Here is a 25,827-nt window from a genome sequence, read left to right as displayed (position 1 = left end):
CACAGTTTAGTTTGTTCGACTTCCAGATGTATGCCCTGATCTCATTTTTTGCAAAAGATAATTTTACATTTTAAAATGATGCTGCTCGGGGCAACATTTCAGTTCATATTTAAAACAGGACCAAAAAACCCAAACAAGCCATATAATTGTATGAGATACCGTGTCATAGGCTTCTAAAGTGGAACCCCCTTTAATTATATCTTTGAGTGTCTGAGCACCAAAATGCGGGGTATTCATGGTACTAAAGGGACACTTTGCACAGAAAAGACAATTCTCTAGAGAAAAACAGACCTTGCAGACAGACATGTGGCATTTCAAAGCCTAGGTTCTCCGAGGTTCATACATACTTCATACCTGAAAGCAGTAACAGTCAGAAGTTCATGTGGTTCAGAAGCACCTGAAGTTACTTCTTGGAAGTGAAGATGTCCGGGCCACACCCCCAGAGATCTGGATCTAGTCCACCAGCATTGGGGCATAGGCAGCTGCATTGTTAGTCAGCACCCAGGTGGTACTGATGCGGGTTTTTATCCACTTTCCGAAGCAGGCTCACAGCAACATCACATCGCCACCTTCCAAAGTGTTCCCTGGATACCCTCTTAGCTACTCAATTCTCATGTTCAGCAATGTACACATATCTGCCAGCAGCATTTTAGATAATGTTGCCATGTGAGTTGGCTCAGAAAGAGGGGAAAATGCCAACCTCTGTCTTTAAAGTATTAACTCAAAAGATGTTCCAACTTGCCTTTCAATTCTGTTTTCTAGGCTAGAAGTCAATCAAGATGATTAAACACTTTATCTTTAGCATGTGATAATGAAAAAAAGTAAGGGATTTGACTTCAGAAGGGCCTTTATTTGGACTGGGTACTCCTCTGGACCTCAGTTTTCCTACCTGTAAAATGGAAACAATAGAACTTACTGTCTAAGGTAATTGTGAAGATCAAATGAATGCTTGGCACTCAACAAATGGTTGTTCCCCTTCTCAACACATCTATTATTCGGGATGCTCAAAAGCATATAATTAACCTATTTGAGTTTCACTTCTTGAGTGGGACTACTCCATGGCAGAAAAGCACAAAAGTGGAGAGATGGTCAAAGGAGAGTTATAGGAAGCAGGAGGAGAAGCATGAAGCCTTGATAATCCCCAAACTGAATAAACAATGTAAGTAAGTAAAATATGACCATTTAAATGAATTTCAAGGAGAGAAGGTAATTGTACACGGTAATTTTTGGCTGCTGGGTGGTTGCTATAGGATAAGATTGGGGATCTTATTTAGAACTCTTCAACCTTTCAAAGGAAAATCATTTGCCATCATTTGGTAGGTAATTCTCTTGGCTCCACACCTGGAGCGCGGCTACACAGAGCTGCTAATATGAAAAGCAGCTCCATCACATCTTGGTGTGTGTAATTCCTTCTGGGATTGTAATGTGGGGCTCATATTTGAAACCACACACTTTCCCCCCACTCTGTCCACCGTATCTTAATGTATATAGCATATTTCTCTCGATACCTCAGTTTTAGCTGCTCTGAAATGACTATGAAATATCACCTTGGGACCCATAATGAATTGGGGGTCCATTACACAGCCTTATTTTAAGTGAGATGACCACAAATATAATTGCCAGATAGTGAAAAATCTACCTATTCATTTTCAAATGTAGTACATATAAACAAAGGCCAAACTAGTTTTGTGTGCCACATAGATGAGTGTCCTATGTCAGTGTTAATTCTTATCACTCCTTTTCAATCAAAATTGTCCTCCTTTCCAAAAAGATCCATATAATCTAAGGCCATTAACAGAAAGACATGTCATTAACCTGTCTGTGTTCTATCATCCCTTTTAGAATAACTGTTATTCTTGGATTTGGACAGGTTACCAATATAGCACACACTGAGTATCTCAAATCATACCACAGAGGTGTAACAGACTAACAATAACAAGTAACAGACTAACAAGTAACAGACCAACAATATCAGTGATCCAACTTGGCAGACACCAATGCAAAGTTTAAGTTACAAGAAGAATCATCTTCCCCCAATTACACTGCTAATGTTTTGATACCATTATGTACTCTCAGAAAAAGAAATTGATTACATAAAAAACACTAAGATATGAAGTACGTGTTAACCTAATACTACAGATTTCAAATCACTCTGTTAACCCTTCTATGTTTATTTGATATCACAGACTTATTTTTCTTATGAGAATTAAGATTATATAAATGTAAGCAATAATGAGGTTTCACGTCATACTATTCTTGGTAATGAGAAATAGAACTGTGTGCCTGGAATTTATTCATTTATGAATGAATAAAATGGTAAAAAATCATACTCCTAACAAACCACGTTTTATAAAGTAAATTACATTATAAGCTATAAACATGGTGTTTTACAAAAATATGTCGCACTACACAGAATGGATTTTTACTAGCTCTAAGTAAGATTTTTTTTTTCTATGATAAACTTAGATATTATGTCCAAATTGCCTACAGGTCAGCCTCGTATAAATAAACACTGAACTGGTTTTGAAACACAGAACCGAAACACAGCTTCACTGAAACACAGAACTAGCTGAAGAATATACTTTTATAAACTCGTCCCTGAAGACTCACACATGAAGTCAGGGGATGTTCACGAGGAGGCACGGATGGGCAGGGGCACGTGGGGGCAAGAGCCGCACTGGGAGACAGCACGAGCACTTTTGGAATTTGTGCTTTGGGTTAACTGTAAATATCAATGCTTAGATTTTCAATCACAAACTTCTCCACTACCAACAGAGAGAAATGCCTCACTTTTCTCCGTAAGTCACTCTACCAAATACAGAAACAATGACTTAAGCAAAATGTCTTTATGCAAAGAGTCCCAGAACCCTGTTTTCAGAATGTGCAGATCTACAAAATGCCAAGATCAAAGAATGACTTTTTACCCTACACATCAAATTTAGTTTTCTCACATATTTAACAGAAGTACTTGATTATACTTAAAATTTGTGTTCCAACATATAAAAAGCTAAGAAACATCTAGGCTGAAATATAATATAGTTGTAAATATTATTTTCATCTATTATTTTAAAGAATTCTTAAACCAAAGAGTAAAAATATAACAGAGACATTACTATAGTTTTTTAATATGTCCTCTAGTCCCAATATTAATGGAAATTCAGTATGTATTCATAACAACAACCTAGTTCCTAATTTAGATTTATTGAACAGTTTCTTATATTCCATGAGAGAAAGAACACTATTCACTTTGGCTTCACAAATTTCTCATGCAGATATGGAAGTTAGTTAGATTTTATTGTTTTTTTGAATAGTTAGATTTTAATGTAAAATTTCTAAGCACATTTATGTTAATTATATTTGACACTTCAAAGTTATTTTAAATATTACATCTTTTAAATTACTATAGATTTTTTTCTTTTTTTTTAAATTTTTAATTTATTTCTTATTTTTTTATAAACATGTAATGTATTTTTATCCCCAGGGGTACAGGTCTGTGAATCGCCAGGTTTACATACTTCACAGCACTCACCATAGCACATACCCTCCCTAAATTACTATAGATCTTAAATAATCTTCAGTCACATAAAATACGAAAATGACTTCATACGCTTAAATGAAACATTGTAGTTCTTCTAGATTTATGTTTTTCTTATACATTTTTCTAATTCTCTATGGGACATAATAAATAATTAAAACTTGAAAGAATACGTGTGTTTTTGAAAAGCACTAAATTTAAAATTATTAGGAAATACCTTAAAAGATGCCAAAATGATTATTAGGTATATCAAAATATGCTCCCCCCGCCCCGCCATGTTAATTTTGGTAACAAACATTTTAAGTGTTTACATTTTAAATGTTTGTTACCAAACATTTGTTAAACCAGTCTTTTTCACTCCCATGTAGTCTACATTTCCATTTCCACTTAACTGCAGGCAGCACAGCAAATATTCCTTTAACTAGTGGCTCAATGGCGCAGCCTATGTGTAGAAAAGTATAACACAACATTAACTGATGTACACACTTCGGTCAGTTGCGTAAGTTATGAATAGGGTTTAAAAATATAATATAGTTTTTAAAAAACAAGAGCTCCCATGAAAGAATTAAGTTGCAATTGCATAACTGCTATTTATGAAACTAAAGTAAATCAAGAAGAAATATAAATAAAACATGGTCTTTTTCATTAATCATGAAACATTATACTTTTTAATTGATTTTACATAGCCTCCGAATAGATTTTCAAAATGTTCTATTTCCTCCACTGTCAAAATCTAAAGAAGCATGATGTTTTGTGGCTGAATTATTATTTCCATAGATGCTTTTTGTCAGGTTAACTAAGACACTGTGATTTGTATCTCTTTAAAATAGTGACTTTCCCCCTAAGACATTAAATATATACATTACAAATTTTAAATCAGAAACATGATTTCAACTTAGCAATTGTATTAGGCTAATTAATTTTATGGTGTAGGGAGGCTAAATAAAACCTGTTCTGCTACCGCATGTATGAACTTGAGAAACACGTTACCTCCCATAAATCTCCTTCAATCAACACATCCTATGGGTCTCCAGTCAAACATAGAGGGGGAGCTGTTTCTCTTTAAGGCAGCACATACTGATCATCTTGGACAACATTTTTACCATTAACACACAACAAGGAAAAATATATATGTATGTATATATGTGAAACTTAAAACTAGCTCATCTCCTCAAAAAGAAAAACAAGGAAAGAAAAAAAAAAATCATTGACCAAGACCCATAGCTACTAGTAAAGTCTAAGCAAAATCAATGAAACCATTTTTAGATATGTAACAAAAACCAGCATCCCATTTTACACAATTAACGTTCCTGTTATTTTTTTGTGGGCGTCTCCTTTAAAAAGCCAAGCGCCATCATAGAGGGAAGTCCTTTCTCTATGTCCCCAACTTCCCTCCCTTCATGCAGAACCGGCTGCTAACCCTAGCAGAGAAAAGAACTGTGTTCGAAATTTGCACTCATTCTTCTTCCCTATTAGTTTTTGGTTTTTGTTTTTTGTGTTTTTTAAGGGAATGACCCTGTAAATTTATACAAGTTGTTTAGAAGAAATGCAGTAACTCAGCCAGCCTCTGTGGCAAAGTGAGTACAATCAGAAAAAACAGTTTTAGTGGTATTATGACTTAATCATTTTAACTTCACAATATGAGATGTTTTTAAAAAGTGTACTTCAATCACACAGCAGAGGTCTGATCAATCTGACATCGACTATAGAAAACTGAACTCACAGTGAAGACAAGCACAATGCACTGAAACATTATTTCTATTTGGTTCACTCTTACTTCGTCTTTTCTTTCTATTGCTTTTGGTACAAACAGATCAACAAAGTGCTGAACAAAATTAAAACAAAAGCTACTCCAATGTTTATTTTTTTCAGTCACTGCCAAATGATTTAATTCTGAAAGCTCTTTTCATTCCATAAGTTATGGTTGCATTTTCTTTCTCCTCCCTCAAGGTCAGATTTGTCAATTAAAAAAAAAAACAACAACCCAGTTTCAGGATGAAACTGTTTTTTTTTCCCCCCCCCACTCACTGTTATTTCACGAACTACAGAGGTCAGACAGTTCTGAACATTTTAGTAGATGTTTTAAAACAAACTTTATGATGTCTCATGTTAAAATTCTTTTGTAAATGTCCTCACAATTTACAAAGCTGAGAACCAAAGTGGTATCTTGCACCTTGCCATGGAAAATGACTGATTGTCCAAAAGCCACTCACAGATACTCTTATGCAGAGTGGTCAGTCCATATTCTAGGGGTTATTCTGCTTTGAAATAGAGATATGCATATCCCAAGAATAGCCCCATGGAACAAATTAAAATTAAATTTGCCAGCAGTTTTTACTTCTGCAGTTTCTGAACTCAATTGTGTAAAAATATCTTGGTGCTAATTTGACGTTAATAAATTAAGACCATTAGAGATAGTCTTTCATTGTTGGCCTTCAACAATTGTCAATGACACTATTTTCTGTTTGCATTTCCTCAAGCGTGTTAATGTATCTTTGTTTAGGCTCACAAGTCGAACGGTCAGTGTAAACACAGTCAATGAAACATCAGCCCTGGAAGACAAGTCTACAGAGAGGACCTATGGAAAGACTATTGGTCTATTGCCAAGTATGCAGTAAGGCGACAGCACTGAAAGGCTACTTAAAAATTTTTTTTTATATGATGAATAAATTACTCTTAAAAAAATTCTCGAAATTCTTTGTTTTGCATACAAAGTCCATCCAGGATGGAGGTGGTCTGCGAGCTGAACTTAGTGCAATGTGGGTTATAGTCTTTGTTTGCAGTCTTAACTGGGGATTGTACCTTAGCTACCGCAGTTCAAGCGTAAAAATACTTTGTCTGTAATACTATATACTGTTGCCAGTGACCCTCTAAATCCTTGAACCAACTGTGTCTTCTGGTGTCACAGAAGATAATGCCAATTTATTGCAATGTGTGGCTTTTTTAACTGATTAAAATTAAGCTGTAAACACGTGACAATGGAATTAGCACATTTAGAGAGTCTGTTTTCCCACATCCCATTTTGCGCTAGTGCGGCTGGTCCCTGCAACTCTACGCGGGTGCAATTTTAATGACTTTGCTCGGTTTTGATGTTCTTATGAAAAAAGCACTGCTTGGTGTTTGTGGAGAAGGTAGATATGGGGGCTGAAGAGCTGTGATTGGGAACATGGTGACATCGTTTCTGTTTTCCGATAGGATCGGTGTCATTTTCCTCTCAGCGATAAGACACCTCCATTGACAGTGCCCGATTAGGGAAAATTTTATTATAAAATTCACTTTTATCGAATGAGGATAGAGTGATAAACAGTTCAGCCTCAGGGAAGGAATAGGAACAGATTCCCCCCCTTTTCAAATTCCACCTTTTCCCTCTTCTCTTTCTCTCCCTTAAAAAGACGATTGTGTTTTAGTTATTATTAATGGTACAAAAAGAGCTCCCTACAACATGTGATTGCTATGATAAAACTAGCTGAATCAAGAGACACTTAGATGTTGTTATAAAAGAAAATCTATTTTATATAGTTATATATATGCACGTGCGTGCGCACACACACACACACACACACACTCACTAAAAGGTAAAACTGCCATCTAAATCCTATTTCTGGAAGTTACCTGGTATTTGTCACTTAAGAAAAATGTAACATCCTAAAAGAAAATCAACCTGAGATAATATTGATTCTATTGTCCTAAATATACTCAATTTTACTTTCTTTCAGAAATAAACATTTGTCAAGCAGAGCTGCAAGGTAAACATAAAGATAGGGAAGCTTGTGGCCCTCTAATTCTTGAACAAATACTAATATGTTAAGGAAGACTATGAAAAAAAAGTTTTTAAATAATAAAACATCATTGCTTTTGAATTTTCATAGTTTAGCGATGATACTTTAAACCTCTAGTGTCCAGCAGATATGTCTGTTTGCTCCAGATAAACCAGGACTCTTCTGTATGACAACTATTTGAAAGGTCATCTGAGAAGCTGAAGAGTAAGCACTTGATATTATTTATTTTTTAAAAATTGTTTTTCCCAAAAAAAACCTCATCAAATCACTCAGAATACTCCTCCACCTTTATGTAATTAAAAAAAAAAAATTAGTGTCCCAGGGGCTAAGACTGTCTAGGGCCACTGATAAATTCTGGTACATTATAAAGAGTTCAGTGATAGATTTTTATGTTTTGGGTGTGTGTGTGTGTGTGTGTGAAATGCTGATGATGAAAACAACTCAAAACATATGTCTTTATTGATGGAAAATACTTCCGAGGTGCAAATAAGGGATAGTAGTCTTTAATTTATAAAATTCTTCCAAATATTTCTAGGGTATCCCTAAAATCTCTCTTTAAAGGCTTTTTTTTCCCCCCCAAGAATGCTTTTTCAAATGCTAATTCTAAGCATGATCTATTTTGGTGTACAATTCCCTATATTATTTAAATAGAATTTTTCAGTTAATCAGTGATCAGAGAAGCATATTAAAACATCTTATTTTCTTTTGAAGTACGCTTCTAAATTTGCCCCCCAAAAAGGTGATTCTTCAAAATCATTGGTATGAACTGAAAATGCTTACAGCTTAAAGTTGAATAATTTAAGTATTTATCTTTATAAACAGCAAAAGAGAAATGGTTATGTGCTTTGCTCATCAGATAATGAAGGGGAAAACTGAGGTTTACACAATGACAAAGCCACTATTAGCAAATGCCCCCTTGTCTAAGCATTTCTTTCCATACTCCTTGTTTCAGGATTTCAGTGAAACAAACGTATCTGAACTCATGATAAGTCAACATTACCATGCTGCAACCTAATTTTCACTATTACATTTGTAGCCGAAAATAATTACCAAAGTGAACTTAGGAAATTTTAACTGGTAAATAGTGGAGAAAAACAAAACTTAACAACTAAAGTATATAGTAAATGAAAAAGGGAATCCTTTTTCATTTACTGGCTTTTAAGCCATTACTGGCTTAAAATCTTTACCACCAAATGCTTATTCATGGGTATGAACCAGCTGCATGGTGGACTAACTTAAGTAAGGTATACTTTTCTTAATTATCACTTTGCTGAGTAAAATGTAATTTTTTTTAATGTGCAAAATGGTATTTTGGAGAGAACTACTTGAATGCATTAAGAATTTCAAGCAAGGGGCGCCTGGTGGCTCAGTGGTTTAAGCCTCTGCCTTCGGCTCAAGTCATGGTCTCAGGGTCCTGGGATAGAGCCCCGCATCGGGCTCTCTGCTCAGTGGGGAGCCTGTTTCTCCCTCTCTCTCTGCCTGCCTCTCTGCCTACTTGTGACCTCTCTCTCTGTCAAATAAATAAATAAAATATTAAAAAAAAAAAAAGAATTTCAAGAGACGATACAGCTAACTGCTAAGACAACAAAAAGCCATAGTAGATCTCCTTAAAAGTGGTCTGGGAAGAGGCTATGATTATTGTAATGATAAAGTTTAGTGAGCAACTTCTCTTCATAATAAAAAAATAGAGCTGCCCAGTTCTTTCAGTCACTCAATAAAATGCCCCTCAGGAAGCTTACATTCTTCTGCAGCAGACAAGCAAAACGTGAGTTATGGATTATCCTTATTTACAATCAGTGCTATCAGGGAGGGGTCTGGTAAGACATGAGGACAAAAAAACTGCTTTAAAAGGAGTGCTCAGTGGAGTCTTCTCGGGGGGAAAAAAAGGAACATCAAGCTAGAAACCTAAACAATGAGAAGGTACTTACACAGAATAGAGATACATAGTATCCGAGATGTGAATGTATGGAGGTAGATATATATATATATAGATATAGATATAGATATAGACATAGATATAGATATCTCTCTATATAGATATATATAGATATATATCCGAGATGTGAATGTATGGAGGTAGATATATATATATATATATATATATAGATAGATAGATAGATAGATATAGATATATAGATATATATCCGAGATGTGAATGTATGGAGGTAGATATCTATCTATCTATATATATATAGATACTATGTATCTCTATGTATACTATGTATACTATACATAGTATAGATACTATGTATCTCTATTCTGTGTAAGTACCTTCTTACCATATATATACCATATATATATATGATATTCTTACCATACATATATATGGTATTTCTATCTCTATTCTGTGTAAGTACCTTCTTACCATATATATATATGGTATTTCTGGAAAGCTGCACGTTAACTTTTATAAAATAAATTAGTGAGCATTCTGAAGACTTTATTGTTATTAAGATAAGTCCAATAATAAATTGTCTTAAGTTAAAGAATCCTGAATACTAAATCTGTACACTTAAAATAGACCTATGTCTAAGCATCACTGACTGATCTTTCCAACAACTCAGAAGACACTTCAAGATCATGCATTTATTTTGGAACAGACTTATCATGGCCAAGTACCCCCATCTGGGTCACTGGAGAACCAGTGACAAAGTAGTTTTCTTACTATCTCACAGGTCTTAGATGCTGTACCCATTTTGGGGGGATATCCATGAGCACATTCACACGCAGATGGACGGCACACACATCTACATATCAGTGCGTCCACTCTGGCCAATCAGTGCTGTAGAAAGTGGAATACCTTTTCCACTTCAGACACTATTACTAGTCCTATCTTCATCTACTCAAATTTCTGTTTTTCTCATAGGACACTCCGTCGAGGTATCTGAGTCTGGGGAGCATGAATGCCTTTCTGCTCTGTGACAAGCAACATCTAGAATAGCTATGTGGATCTGTGTGTACAGAATTCGCATTTTATTGAAATCAGCACCAGTCTTTCCTGAGAGGGCTGTCTGATTGGTTCATGGAAAATGGATGGAATGAAGGGAAGAATAGCTGATCAAGAGGTAATCCACTGTGGCACTGTGGCCATGCAGGATTGAGGCACTGGGGGGGGGGGGTGCATGCAGGGTTGGGGAAGAGGAGGAAGGGCTCCTTTCTGTTGTTGCATTTGAAGTAGGAAGGAGGCCTGCAGTGAGCAAACTTCAGATGTGAAGAACAAAAGGCCAGGTTTTCCCCCTACACCATCGCTCTACCTTTTTCTCAACAGTGACTAGATGATGAGGTCTCCAGCTGAAGCCCTACAGAATTCCACTTTGACAGCCTATATTCATTAGTCAAGTTTATCTTGCAGATAGATAAGGCAAGGCTTTATTCTGTATAAAACAATTAAATGAAGCAACATTGCCCATCCATCATTGGGGAACATTTAGAAGTATCTCCATTCCTTACAGATGAATCAGGGTACATCAATATATCCAATGTATGTTACACATTCATCCAAAATCTTAAATCATTAAAAAACAAAAACAAAAACAAAAAACTTGTGGTCAATAAACATTAATATCACATAGGTCAATTAAACATTTTTTTTTTTTCCTGTTCTTCTAAAGGAATGATTTGGAGAGGAAGGTAGTTCCTAAGCTGATGGCGGATCTGAGGATGCCAGTTACGGGAGCACTTAAGCGCCCATTGGCACAGCAAGATTCAAAGCCCTGGTAGGCTTCAAAGAAACACTTTTTTTTTTCTTCTTCTAGAACTCTTTGCTTTCTAGTAAAGCTGCAACCACAATGTTCTCTCTCTTAATGCCACCATAAAAAATCAAAACACTTTAAAACAAATTGATGTACTCTTTAATACAGTCATCACATCATCACAGGACCCTTGCGCCCTGCATGGCGACAACCGTGGGGGTGCGTACCACACATCTCTCTCTTTGTTGCCTGCTTCAATGCTTAAAGAAAAATGGAGAGAGAGTGTGTGTCTCTCAATTGAGATATGGGCACCTTTGATTGACAAGACCTAATCAGCTTATCTCCACACTAATAAAGTTGGGGCCTGTGGAGCTGGGATATGCCCAGCACCGAGTGAACTTTTCCTAGCCAAAGCCTCACGGGCCAGGTCTCAGGCTCTGCTTCTCGAAACTGGTACAGATCAGTTCTTAATGGGCTATTTTCATCTTGATAAATCTCCATGGTCTTCATTCATGATGGCATTACAGTCAATTCAGCAGGATGAATTGCCTCAAGTGATGAGGACACGAGAAGTCCACGATAAGGATTCATATACATTGAATCAATAAGCTATCTCTTCCAATCTGCCTGTGGGAAGTAAAAAGTAACTTCTTCTGAATTATTATTAATTTTTTTAGGTTCCTATTTATTGAAGGGAATGGCTTTATTTTTTTATTACAAGATGACAGGATCCTATGGACATTAGGTAACAAGCAGATCCCTTTCATAATTTCTGCTGGATAATACTATTAGAAGATGTTCCATTCCTTGTGATGGAGCCAATGCTGACACAGCCATCGTCTGTCTCTACCATTCCGGAAGCTTGTGACGCTAATTTGCTCATATCAGATACCCACAAAACACGTCTTGATTAACGGGTGGAAAAGAAGAACAGAAGGCCAGGAAATACACACATGAGCTGGAGCTGCAGGGAGTGGGTAGCGTGTATACACACATGCATGTACACACACATACTTTCTTCTTCCGAGTTTACCTCTAGAAGGCTCTCTCAAACCAAGGACCTTCCACATAATTTAAGAACAAGGCCTTTGTTCTTATCTGTTTGCAGTTACTATGTAAAGGCCAAACTCAAGAGCTGAGGTATAAATAAAGTTATAAAAGGACCGGATACTTCTTCAACTACACAATGGAGACCCGGAACAGAAGCTCCTCTTCACATGTGCCACAGTGAGAGTGTAATACACCACGCACATTTTGATCTTAACTTTCATATGCAGTTATCCAAAGAGAGAGAGGGGGTCACTGGATAAAGCAAGCTGCATAGAAAGAACTCCAGTAGTGGAAAGACTTTTTGAAATGATAACAATTTCCCAACTATGAAAAAAAAAAAATATATATATATATAGAAAGAGATATATATATAAATTTGTCCTTCTCGCCATATGTAAATGGTCATTAAAAATATTCAGTAATGCTTTCAAACTGCTGCAATTTAGCTTAGGTATTATAATCACCTGTATAAAATGAGACAACTTTAAAAATATCCCAAAATGAAGTTTTCTACAGATTACAGAAAATCTGGAGCAATATATTTCATTCAGATTGTGGTCTTCATGCTGTAATTGCCTTATAAAAAATCCACTCCAGCCTTATCGCTCAATATTATCTTCACTGCTGAACATCGGAAGATAATTTTGCAATAAAATTTAATTTACAGAGCTTACTTTCCACTAATCTCCTAGCAGAGGAAAAATGAAACACGCCAAGGTACACACTCCAAGCTATGACCCTAATAGCATTTTTTATTTCTGGAATAGTAAGACCCCAAACATATCAATTTTATCATATTGAAATGCTGGCATATTTTAATTGTCATAACTTTGTATCCAAGAAAAGGAAATAAAACAGGCTATTAGGACCATGTATGAAAATAAGCCTCTTCAAGTGATAAAGTCCCCCTGGGGAAAGCTTTTTTTCCATAAGAAAGGAAATACTTAATACAAAAATATGGGGCTGATAAAGGTATTTTATTTCAAGCTATTAATAAGCCAGCAATGGTCAACAATATTTGAGATTTTTAAATAAAAAATTAACCTGCTAGCAATAAACGGGGACTAGACATCAAGATTCAGTTTTCCGTGTAAAATGACAAAGGTAGGTTTGTTACCTCCAAGGCTCATTCCAGCTCTAAAATTTAAAATTTTAAAGGTCCAAATGCCATGTGAACTTTAGAAGAGTAAATTAACAGTTGAAAGTCTACTTCTACAGGCCATTTGGCCTCTATTTATCATTTATGTCCTAGAAAACCTTCATCTTTTGAATAAAGCTTTTTTTTTTTTAAATATTGAGAACTCCACGACAATGAACTAATATCACAAAAGAGTATAAGATAGAAGCCAATCCTGTTGCTCAAAAATGAAACAGCTTCCCTTTTTGTACTGGTGCAAAATACGGAAAGGATCCTCATTAAAACTCAAATTCTTCACCAAAATGGTTACATATTTTTTTAAAAAAGATTAATGATCATTAATGAGTGAGAGATTAGTGCTTCAAGACTAGACTGAATGAGACTACCACTTCCTAAACCAGATTTAAATCTCTCTGCCTCTTTTTAAAGTTGTATCATAACAAGGCCAAAGTGATACTGAATCATTTATGAGGTTTTTAGAGTTGAAATATCAGAGTCATATATGTGCAGAAGTATTGTTCTGACATTTGAATTTCAGCAATAGGCAATTCTGAGACATTTCAAGTTATGCAAAACTTGACATTTCCATGTTAATATACAAAACAATGAGGATGTGAAAAGCCACTTCTCTACCAACACTTAAAACTTAAACACTTAATAAAACTTTAGAAGCACAGGACTCTAAAATTCAAACCCACAGAAGCAGTACTTATATAAAAGCTTTTCATGTTTATCCACATAAAAAGTACCTACTGAACATTCAATTGCACTGATCTTTTTTATTATACATAGAAAAGCAGAATACATTATTAAATGCTTTTCAGACCACTTATTTCCAATTTGACTTTTTTTTGTTCTTCATATGTATACATCAGAATATTCCTATCATGAGCTATAGATCATTTACATTGTTTCTCGAGTGTTAAAAACTACATTAAATAAAATACAATTAAGTATATTTCACTTTCCTGAACAGCAAGAATCTCAGCCAGTTGTTATTTTGTAAGAAACTGAAATGAACACTCACAAATGAACACCATGCCCAATGATTATCTCCTTAAACACCAAAACCAAAATGTTTTGACAAGATGATCTCTTGGTACAAACAGTAAAGACATTTTTTTTTTTTTTAAAGGCTGAAATAAGTAGGGTAATAATGAAGAACAAAATGTATAACATTTTCAAGCTGCAAATTAACAAGCAGATATTGACTTTTCTTTGAGGTCAATAACAGCTCTTATTGATCTAAAAAGTTAATACCTACTAAGGTCAATATAAGATCTCAAGGGTCAGCAAATCTGGATTCGAACTTCCACTTCCTTTCACATATAAATATTGCTGAAATGGGTACAACCGTGTGTGGAGAAATACGGAAATCATCACTATGATGCTGGAATAAACCAAAGAAGTAGGCCAAGGAAGTTAAATATAAAGTTTTAAGTCAGTATAGAATTTTCAGAGACATTGACCTTTAGGTGTAAATCCTAGTATTATACAATTTGGACAGCCACATACGGAGAAACAAAAATAATAGAAAATTATGTTTTTATAAGTGTTTTGTCTCTCGTGGTATTGACATATGGAATCTCTCTTTTTTCTCTCTCTCTAGCTGTATGTTTTGAGAAATTATGACATAAAATAATTTTTCAAGAATATATTAGAGGCACTTTCAAATATAGATCAAATTCTTTTGAAAAGAGATTTTTATTTATTTATTTGACAAAGAGAGAGAAAGAGAGCAAGTGAGCACAAGCAAGTGGAGTGGCAGAGGGAGAAGCAGACTCCCCGCTGAGCAGGGAGCCTGACATGGGGCTCAACCCAGAAGCCCTGGGATCATTACCTGAGCCGAAGGCAGATGCTTAACCAACTGAGCCACCCAGGCGCCTTGATAAAATTCTTTTTTAGTTTTAAAATTAAGTAGTTACACTTTGGGAAATTCAGAAGTGGAAAACATATCTATGGTCTTAATATTCTTACAAAACTGTTCCTTTTGTCATCATATAGTTTATTTTGTTTTGCTAGACTGAAAGGGGAAAAAATGCTATCATTCATCTAATAAGTAAAATGGTCCACTCCTTACACATTGTAAAGAGGGCACATACTAATAAACCCCATGAACACTGGGACCATGTCCCCATTTCCTGGAGTTGTAAAATGAAGTGATTAGTCTGATCTTTATCCAAATAAAAGCTCACATTGTTCTTTTCAGAGTGACTAGAAGCACTGAGGGAGGGGGAGCAAAGAAAGAGGAGGCAAACGTTCCTAGGACGTTTCCAGTGCCAAAACCTGAACAAGATGCTTTAAACAGACATGGGTTCTGTCAATTACTGGGAAGGCCCTGTTACTGAAAGCAGTGATATAAAAGTTAAAAAGGAGAGGCCAGGTCTACAGCAGTGGCAATATCCCACTGTAACTATTCAGCAAATATGAAGGCTACTGTTACTACAACAGTACTTAAAATAATAAACTTATTTTAGAACAGTTTAGATTTGCAGAAAAATTATAATAGTACAGACAGTTCCCATATACTCAACACCCAATATCTCCTATTATTAACATCTTCCATGACTATAGTACATTTGTCACAGTTAATGGACTAATATTGGTAAGTCTTACCAATAAATGTCCACACTTTCTCTATATTTCCTTACTTGGTGTCTAATGTCCTCAGACATTTCTGATGTTTCAGAATCCCATCCAGGATACCACATTGTCTCCTTAGGTTCCTCTCGGCTCTGACAGTTCATACTGTTCTCTAAGCACATACTTTAGAAATGGTATAAATAAATTTGCTGACTTGTATCTATTGTCAACACTTAGATGAAAACACATGCAGCAGAATTATCTTTTGTTACAGATCTAAGGAATATAAATTTGAGAAGTGAATGGAGATAAATGCTTGGTAGAAGACAAAGCAAATGATACTGAGTCTTTACTGTGTCTATTAACAGAACAGAGATGAGAGAAAGTTTCGGTTGTCACAAATTCTAGAAGATTACATCCACTGACCTGACCCATAAGCCATCTCTTCCTCCACCTTTCCCCATTATATTCTACTAGCCAGGATTTTAACTGACTGGATTATGAGGCTGAACAGTGGGTAAAGAATAAATGCTATGGCAGAGGAGGGTAAACTGCCTTTCTGTGTTTGTACAAAGTGGTGGCTAGAAAGTGGTTGTCCAGTTGCAACTGGAGTTCCTGGCCCCCTCGCATCTTGGTGGTGTCACCCAACAAGTCCTCCAGTGGAATGTATGCAGAATCAATGTGTGTCACTCGGTGCCTATGGAGCTTTTAAAGCAAGCGTGCCTTCTCCATTCTCTCTCTGCCTGGTTGCTGGCACAATGGAGAGGACTCGAAAGACTCCGCTCGCAGCAGAGCCACATAGTGGGAGAAGCTGGATTTCTGAAACACCGCCTGGAAGGGCGTCTGCTCATCAGGCAGGAACATTTGCATGGGACTGTTCCAAGATTGAGCAATAAGCTTCGCTACATCCAGCCACTTGGGTATTTGGGGTTTACTTGTCACAGCAGCCAGTGTTACCGTGCAAAGCAGACTGGTGGAAACTAAGATTTCTGAGCACCGATGATGGACTGAACGTGCAATGGGTGTTTTATGCAGCTTGCTTTATTTAACTCTCAGATCAAGCGCCATTTAGAAAACCCACGAAGATTTTGTAGATCAGGAAATGAAGACTAAGAAAGGCTAAGGAACTTGCCCAAGGTCTCCTGTTTAATCGTGTGGGAGAACCAAGATTTGAAGTTGCCTATTCACAAAGCTCCATAAACATTCCATTTGGCTTCACCAATAGGCGAAAGGTGATCTGACTTGGCTCCTGGATTACAAAATAATTCTTATGCATTTTATATGCATAAATATCTTAAGCCTCAAAGGAGCAAAAATTGTACATGTGTTCTCCCTACTTTTCATGTGGTAGATAGGAAGCCTCATTTACAAGGGGTGTGTATGAGACCCTTAGTTGGCTCGAATGTGTTAGCATTTTCCAGATCAAGACGATGGTATACAAAAATACATGGTGTTATACAAAGATACACTCCACTTTTGTAACGTGCTGATCTTCTTACAGGGTTTAATTTGAACAGAGTCCAACAACTCAGGGAGGGCACGAAAGAACTGCTGCTCCATGAGGTATACAGTTAACAAAGGAGAGAACAGAAAGACTGACTTGTTCTCACAACAGTATGAATTTAAAGAACTATATGGGGTGTGCATTCTACAGGAAGCCCAAGTAGGAAGAAAAATGAAACACTGTACCTTGCACACAGCAATAAAGATGAGGGGACTTATTGTGGTAAGAAAATTCACAGCTGGCAGGCAATATCAGTGAGGCAATAAGATACTTGGTCCATCTTCATGCTTGCCTTTTAGGGTCATAGTGTTTTTAAAAAAAGGCCTCTTTTTTATATTAACAAAGTCACTCCAGTCAATCTCTTTAACTCAACCTACATGAAAAATCTGGATGACTCTGTAAAAGTTCTATGTTAACACCAGTGAGAAAAATTGGTGCATCCTTTAAATTAGTATAGATATTTTAATATGACAGTTTTGTTTGTTGCTTTGTTTAAATAATAGGCCCTAATCGACAACAAGTCTGCACAGAGCATTAAACATTATAGATAATTTATAGATATGCTAATGAGGAAGAGGGAAACAAAAAAAATACTGATTCCTTCATGAAGCCAGATGAAACTTAGTATCCACTCTGGTTGATAAAAATTGACAGCATTTGGGGAAGTCTTCAAGGGAACAGTCTACTAATAAGTCTGAACAAATAATTTCCATTTCAGATAACTTAATTTATTGATTGGTAGAATGAGGTAACAAATGTGAAAGGAGTCTGAAAATTTCCAAGTAGATTATACAATGTTATTCTTAATATTAGCATTATTTTTTTCAGCACATAATATAAGGTTAAAAACTACTAAAGTTTATAATTCAAAGCATTAAAAAACCCTGTAATGTGTTAAAAAATAATTACACATCTGACTACTAAAATGGATAGGCTAGTTGGGAGGGGGATTACTCTGAAATAATAAAAAGTTTGAGGGAAAATGTTTTTAAAACAAATGTTATCACCTTTAAGTACACTTAATAACTAAGATGAACATAGTGAGGCCACAGGACACATTCTGGAAGTCTTCACAAGCCATGTATTTGCCCCAAAGCCTGATTTTGCTCCTGCTTTACTCACCTCCCCTTGCCCTTCTGGATTTATTCTCTAGGGTCTCCCTTTCCCTGACAGAATGAAATGGACTTAATGACTTCCTGCACCTTGCTTCAAAAATGCCAAATATGTTTATCACGGGGATTTATAAGCTATGGATTTTCCCAGTAGATATTTTGCCAAGATAGCACCCCTGATTAAAGTAACTTTTGTGTGTTAAGTGCCTAGGACAGTGCCAGGGTCTGCTTCTTTCTCTCTTTCGCAATTATATAAAATCTATTTTCCCTCTCAGGTGGGTTGAATATTTCTCCCACCCTGCTCCTAAATACAAATTTTGCTAATGATATTCATTTAAGCCAGTATGTTCTTGTTCTCTTAGAGATCAGAGTAGCTCAGTCCAGGTCTAATGAACTCTAATTCTAGTAGCTGTTTTCTGAATAAATGTTAAGGTTCCACTGTGCTCTTTTCAAGTGCCACATACAGCAAATAGCATTGGAAATGGAAATAAAGAAAATTCGTTCCATTTTAAAGGTATACTTTATGTGCACATAAGTATCAACCTTTCAATGTGGATGAGGGCCTTAGGCAATCGATTGTGATGGGACTACCAACATGGAGGATAATGGGAGATCTACTCAACAACATGCTTAGTTTTCTTCCAAAAGGACAGTCTTCAAAAAGCTTCCTTGTCTGGCTTTAGGGTGGTTTCATCTCTCTAAATAAATAGATATTTATTTAACTATGACTTAGAGTTTATATCTCAAGATGCTAAAGGGCAATACAGGGCCACACATGAATGAGGACCCACCATGACAGTCTCTTTGATAATAACTTTACTTGGAAAAATATATTCTTCAATAAAAAAATTATTTTTTAATGTTGACTTTGTTCTCTTACAGCAATGCTGGAAAACATCGTAGCCCAACAGGAAATACAGGCGAAAGCTTCAAATGTAGAGCACACACACAAAAAAACGTTTTTAAAGCTCATGCCCATCAAGTTTCCCACTTGATATAAGTCGTATACAGTCTTAATCCAATGTGAACCCATGCTGTGAACATTCTGTAGCACCCACCTCAGAAAATTCTGTTAAATACATAAACACTGCTGAAAAGAAAACTTCTGGGCACTAGAGTCAGACTCAAAGGGAAAATAAACCTGATTAAAAAAGAATCCCAAGGAAAGTTATATAAGTACAGTGCAACAAGGTCATAAGCTTAACCGTACTTCACTGTAATATTTGAAAGTAAATTGGCATTTTAGTGATCTGCTTTGGTCGTCATTCTTTTTCGCAACTCACAGAGATGCAACAGAATAAGAATGGCTTCATGTGTGTCTTCCAAACCAAATGGAAAAGTGATAGGCATTATGGGGTAAGACACCTTTAAAAATGAGTATAATACTTTTTAATGGATTAAAAATGAACCCTATGAATTCACTTGGACCACCTAAGGAGAAGGGTCTCCAAATACGGTATAAATGACATCCTTTTCTTACTACTATGGAGTTCGCCAATATTTCAGAGAACCTCACAAAGTAAATTTAAGCGTAACTTGAAAATGTTCTTTAAGAGCTTGAGCCAAATGATAACCTCCTCTGTTCTTTTCAGAGCAGAACCACAGCTTTTTGAGATGGAAGACTTTAATAGGGTTGTAATTATAAAGTAAGTGATAACTACACATTAAAAGTGATTATTTTACCACTGTGGGAAAACTTTTAAAAACTTGTAGGCCATGGTCAAGTAAGTCTTAACAAGATGCGTTTTCAACCAAAGGTATCTTTAAAGTTCTGAAAGCATAACCACATACCCCACCAGCCAAAATAATGAATTGAGAAATTTCTTTCTAGCAGTATTTTTTCTGTCAAAAAGTTTAATATTTCTATAGAAAAGTATTTTCTCTAACACACACACACATATGCGCACACACACACATACACACACACACCTGGATAAAATAGATGGTTAATATAAACCCAAATGTATAATCCCGTTTTCTGTTCCTATATTGCAGAACAACATAGTGTTAATTTGATATTGTTGCAATAATATGGACACGGCAGTGCCTTTCTGAATTCTGATCTGTGCCTAAACAAAATTACTTAAGTTAAAAATCTGAATCAGTGTTATAGGCATAACATTATCTACTCAGATAACCCAGGAATAGGTTATAGGAATATCTTGTTTTTCTAGTTCTGCATCCCTGAAGCATCTGACACTCAGCAGAGCTCAATGAAATCTTGTCGAAAACATGAAATAAAATGTGTACATTTTTTTATATATAATGTGTACCACTTCCACTAATATTACAGAATCAGAAATTTATTCTTCTACCAGCTGATAACAGCTCTAAGAGCAAGAAACACACAGTTAATACTTTTTGGATCTATTTTCCCACAAGTCTTATAAATGACTTACTAGTAAATGGAGAGAGAGAAAAGAAACAACTTCCTTATTTTGTGCAGGCAATATATTAGTTCAGTTTCAACTAGCTTACAACATCAAAAATAGTTTTATGTATTACATTGTATTACTGTGCAATGTTTAACCCATCGATCTTTTCTGTAGATGGTAAATTAATACACTCAAAGATTTGTATTTTTGAATAAAATTATTACACTGTACCCAGCAATGAACACTCAAAATTTCTTGGTGGGACGAAGGGAAGGACAGAAGAAGGAAAAAAAGAGAGGAACGAGGTTAATATTAGCGATGAGGAGGAAGCAGAGGAGTAAGAATATATCAGAAGACACGGGAGAAACTCCTGAAATGATAAAGAAAATGACTGCCTTCAGTTTGATAAAAACTTTGTTTCAACAGATACTTCCAAGACTGATTAAAATTTCAGAAAGAGTTCTATAGTGAGTTGATTCAAATAATAATAATAAGGTAAGTTGAAAGACAGTATCAAGAACAAAAAGAGAACGTGATAAAGCTGCGGTATTGTGGTCTTGTACTCCATAATCCTCCTATAACCCCATGAAACTCTCTGGAAAACTTCATCAGTAGTTCACCCAAGACTCTGAAACAATTAAAGATACAAAGGAAACGACTTCATATCTTAAATGCATTTGTTCAGATTCTTTTAAGCGTTTTGAACACGAAACACGTTTTCTTTGATTTTTAAAAAGGTGAGCTGATACTTGATTGCTTTTCTTGTATGAACTCTTAAAAAAAAGATGTAGGCAAAGGAGAGAAAATGGTGTACACAAGTTATCTCATTCCCATGAAAATGCTGTAATTTCAAGAATTATTCATTTTCCAGAAGAAAAAAAAAAGTACTCCATATGGTTCTCTGACTTACTCTATCAGGGCAAATAAATTTGGGTTTTGATGAATAAAATTATAAAAAGCAAAAATAATCTGAACACATCATGTAAAACAGCCTTGTGGATATTCTTTAAATGGGGAATGTCTGCAGCTTAAAATTAGGTTAACTATTACAGGGTGCTGAAATACTGAAGTTGAAGTAAATCTATGTTTTTAATTTAAAAAAAATTGTAAGGGGTACAAACTTTGGAAGAGGGTACAAACTTTAAGCTTTAAAATGAATATTTTACACTGAGGCTCTAACAATGGTGATCATAGCTGATAACATAACTGGAACTTGCTACTAGAGCAGAACTGAAATGTTTTTACCAAAAGAGAGAAAGAGAGGGAGAGAGCGTGAGCGAGTGCACAAGAATCTTCACAGAAAAAGAACGGGACTCCCAAGAAAACCCTCAACCGCATACAGAAGAATCTTCTGTATTATTTCTACAACAAATAAGGCCTAGAGAGAAAATATTTCTCTTATGAAAATAGCTTATAAGTACAGAACATTGGTATTATGTTTACTCAGAAAATCTATTTTCCCAACTTCCTAATGAAACAAGATAGGCAGGAAATTGTGATAAATATACCATTCTTGAAAAAGAATGCTAGTAGTGTTAAATATAGGGAAAAATGTATTTTGGGAAACATAAAGTAGTATAATGAGTCTCTTTTGGGTTACTGGATAGGCTACCAGCTACTCTAGTTGCCAAGTAATGCCTACTCACATTTTCCTGAATAAAATAAGGTAAACAGTTACTACAGCTCCTAAATATGACCCTCATATCCAATGCCACCAATAGAAACAGACACAACCACATGCATTATTTCATAGGGAGTGTAGGTGTTAACTACACAGGCTACCTGCGTAAATTTTTGCACACATGTTTAGATATACATGTCCACACATATATAGGAGATCCAATGGAATGAACTTTCTCTAGTTCAAACAGACACACCCTAAATGCTAACACTGGAGAGTGGATATCTAATTAGATTTTGATTTAATCTTCACTGATCTTGCTAATAAGATGCAGATTCTGATTCAGTAGATCTGAAGTGGGACCCAAGATTGTGCATTTCTAACAAGCTCCCAAGGAATGTTGCTGGTCCTGAGCCCCACTTTGGGTAGTAAGGAAATAATCCATTCCTCTTGACACTAATACAAAATTAAGCAAATTTACATTTTAGGTAGTGTGAATCTACACTTTAGGTAGATTCAGAATCTACCTAAACTGAAGATTTCTAGAGGAAAAAACACCACACTTTAAAGAGGTAATTTACAAAATCTTTCTACACACATTTCATTTATGCCTCACATAAACTCTTAGGAAATAGGTATCATTATCATAATTTTCAAATAAAATGCCATCATAAACTTGGTTTTAAGCTCAGATTTTAAAAGTGCAGTATCCATCACCAACAGCCCAGTGGACCAGCGGTTGTCTGTGTAAAGCCTAAGCAGGTGCAAGGACTAATTAATCTCCATCTGAGGCGGGCGTGCTATCCTTCAGGAAGAATCTTTGGGATCTCATGCCAATTGTTAAAGGAAATTAATGACAAATTTCAAGCTCCTTGCTCCTGAATGGGTTTTAAAATGACTTATAATTTCCCCTGTATTTTTACCATCAACTCCTTCCATTCATTTCCACTGCTAAACAAACCAAATCTTGGATTCTTTTTAACATTTCCTAGCAAGACTCCTTGTTTCCTTTACTTTGCCATTCCACCCCTACAATCCCTGTTTTCCATATTACGGGTCAGGCTTGTCTGCTGAAAGCTGTCCAATGGCATCACATTCTAAGGGTCAGATTCAGGCTCCTTCCCATGCCCTGGGACCCCAGAGACTCTGCACTCCACCTGGCTCTGACCTAATCACGTACCATGCCCCCTTGCTCACTTTGATGCAGCCATATTGGTCTTCTTCCTTTGCTTGAACACCCTGGACACCTTCTCATTTTAGAGTACTTGTGTTTGCTTTGCCTTCTTGGAATCCCCTGCCCCAAATGTGCTTACTGATGGTACCTTTATACTGTTCAAGACTCAGCTTACAAGGGACCTCTGTGGGGAGAGCTTTCCTGCCTAGCTAGCCTAAGGTAGCCTTCATAGTTACTCTTTAATATCCTGCTTCATTTTGCCACTCTCTGAAATGTACTCGTCCATTCCTTCATTAATTTAACAAAACACCTGTCTCATTCTGCCCCCAAATCCTGTCCCCATACAAAAGCTGCCTGGGAACAAGGACTTTAGCTATCTTGATTATTACTATATCCTCAGCACATGGCACACGGCATTTAATAGTTTTGGAACAAATTATATGAAAGAGAACTTAATAGATATTAGAACATGACATTTTTTTTTTTTTTTTTTAGTACAACAGATCACTTTGGAAAACCTAGGTATGTGGGACCCATTCCTATCTAAGTTTGGTCTATTGGTTAAGAGCATGGCATCAGATGGTCTGGTTGTACTACTTCCTAACTTGATTGTAAATGTGGGCAAATAACTTAATCTCTCTGTACCCATTTTCCCATCTGTAAAATGAGAAGAGTAATGACTGCACAGGGTTGTGATGGGGATTAAAGAGATAATGAAGGTAGAGGACTGAGAATAGTGTGTGGCCCATGTTAGGTGTCCAATAAACAAAAAGAAAAAAAAAAAAGAAATATTCATGTACCTTTTCTCAGACCAAATACATTCTGGACATGTGTCCCTCTGCTGAGTAGCTATTCTTAAAGAGACAATAACTGCCAGTTGGACAAAATAACTTTTAAAACATAAAAGATGTTTCAAGAACTTTAGAAGATGGATTTCATTAATTTCATTATTTGCTAGGAAGACTAGATTTGCTAGTAGTTAAACTAATATGTTTTCTATTCTATTTACATATAATTGATTACATAAACTTTCTTTTATATTTGCCAATAAGTTATCAAATTAATGAATAGAAAAGCTTACAGATTTTTGTTGAAATCTCTTGCCAGTAATTTTGAAAGATGACCACTTTTTCTGACAATAATATAAAAATGATGACTTCTACAGAGCCCTCTGTACTTTCTAAGAACTTGAATATATATGACCTCATTTTACTTTATTACAACCTTTTGAGATACAAAGAATCTGCCATCAGGTTTCCATTTTGCAAATTAAAAAAAACAAAAAACAAAAAACACAGAGAGAGAGAGTCAGTGATTTCTCAAAGTCACACAGCTGACTTTACCAGGCCACATAATGGAGTTGCTTGCTCTGTCTTTCTCTAATTCAGTGCATCAGACAATATCTCCTAGATTTTGTGGAAAAGTAAAATTTCAAAAAACATTTCAGAGGACCCAAATAAGGTTGTCAATTTTGTTATTTTTCCAGGTAGAGAAAAAAAAAAAATATATATATATGTGTGTGTGTGTGTATATATATATAACTTCTATCTACTATTTATATCATATGATAAAACTATATTGTTTTTTACCACCCCCAAAGAGGAAAAACACCATCTTAGAAAAAGTATAGTCCTTCAAATTAATAAAATTTGCCTTATGAGAAAGTTACTACTTTGTAATTTTTTTCTTATTTTGCTGTTGCCTGGTGGAAACTCCTGTTGTGGTCTAAGAACCATTAGACTAATACCTGTAAACCATTTCCCTCTTCTGTACTATTTCAAGTCTTATTAGTTTTTCTACTTCTTATCCTCCTTGCATTTTACAGTCTTTAAGAAAAAGAAACCAGTAAGTTTATCCTTTTGAAAAACGTTATTCTTCTACTCACACTGTAACAAAATGATTAGCATCATAAGTTTACATCACAATCAAAGCACAGGACTGTTGGCTGACCAGTTGTGATGAGGCTGAGGGCTAGCAGGGAAGCAGGAAATGCAGATACAACATGGCACTTGTCACAGTGACTTTTTCCCTATATTTACTTTACTAAGAAGCAAGAACAGGATAAACGCTTTGTGCCTGCCTTCTCATTTCTCACTCTGCTTTCGAAGTCATCGAAGAAAATGTGATGACTCCCATCTAGACAAAGGCTGTACCATATCTGTCTTCACTTCCACAAAGCCCACGTGTTCCTCCTCCCAGACTTGGTTTTATAGTCTGCAAGAACTTCCCAAGCCTTATATGACAAATAGATATCTAATTTTACA

General features: G+C 35.7%; 1 protein-coding gene across 9 annotated transcripts in view; it reads right to left on the bottom strand.

Annotated features, from left to right (window-relative positions):
- VTI1A (vesicle transport through interaction with t-SNAREs 1A) overlaps window positions 1-25,827 on the bottom strand; it is a 352,003-nt gene that overhangs the window by 229,815 nt on the left and 96,361 nt on the right. The window lies entirely within an intron of this gene.

The sequence above is a fragment of the Meles meles genome, chromosome 13, assembly GCF_922984935.1.
Source record: "Meles meles chromosome 13, mMelMel3.1 paternal haplotype, whole genome shotgun sequence".
Lineage (NCBI taxonomy): Eukaryota > Metazoa > Chordata > Mammalia > Carnivora > Mustelidae > Meles > Meles meles.
This window is presented reverse-complemented; position numbering and strand designations above follow the sequence as displayed.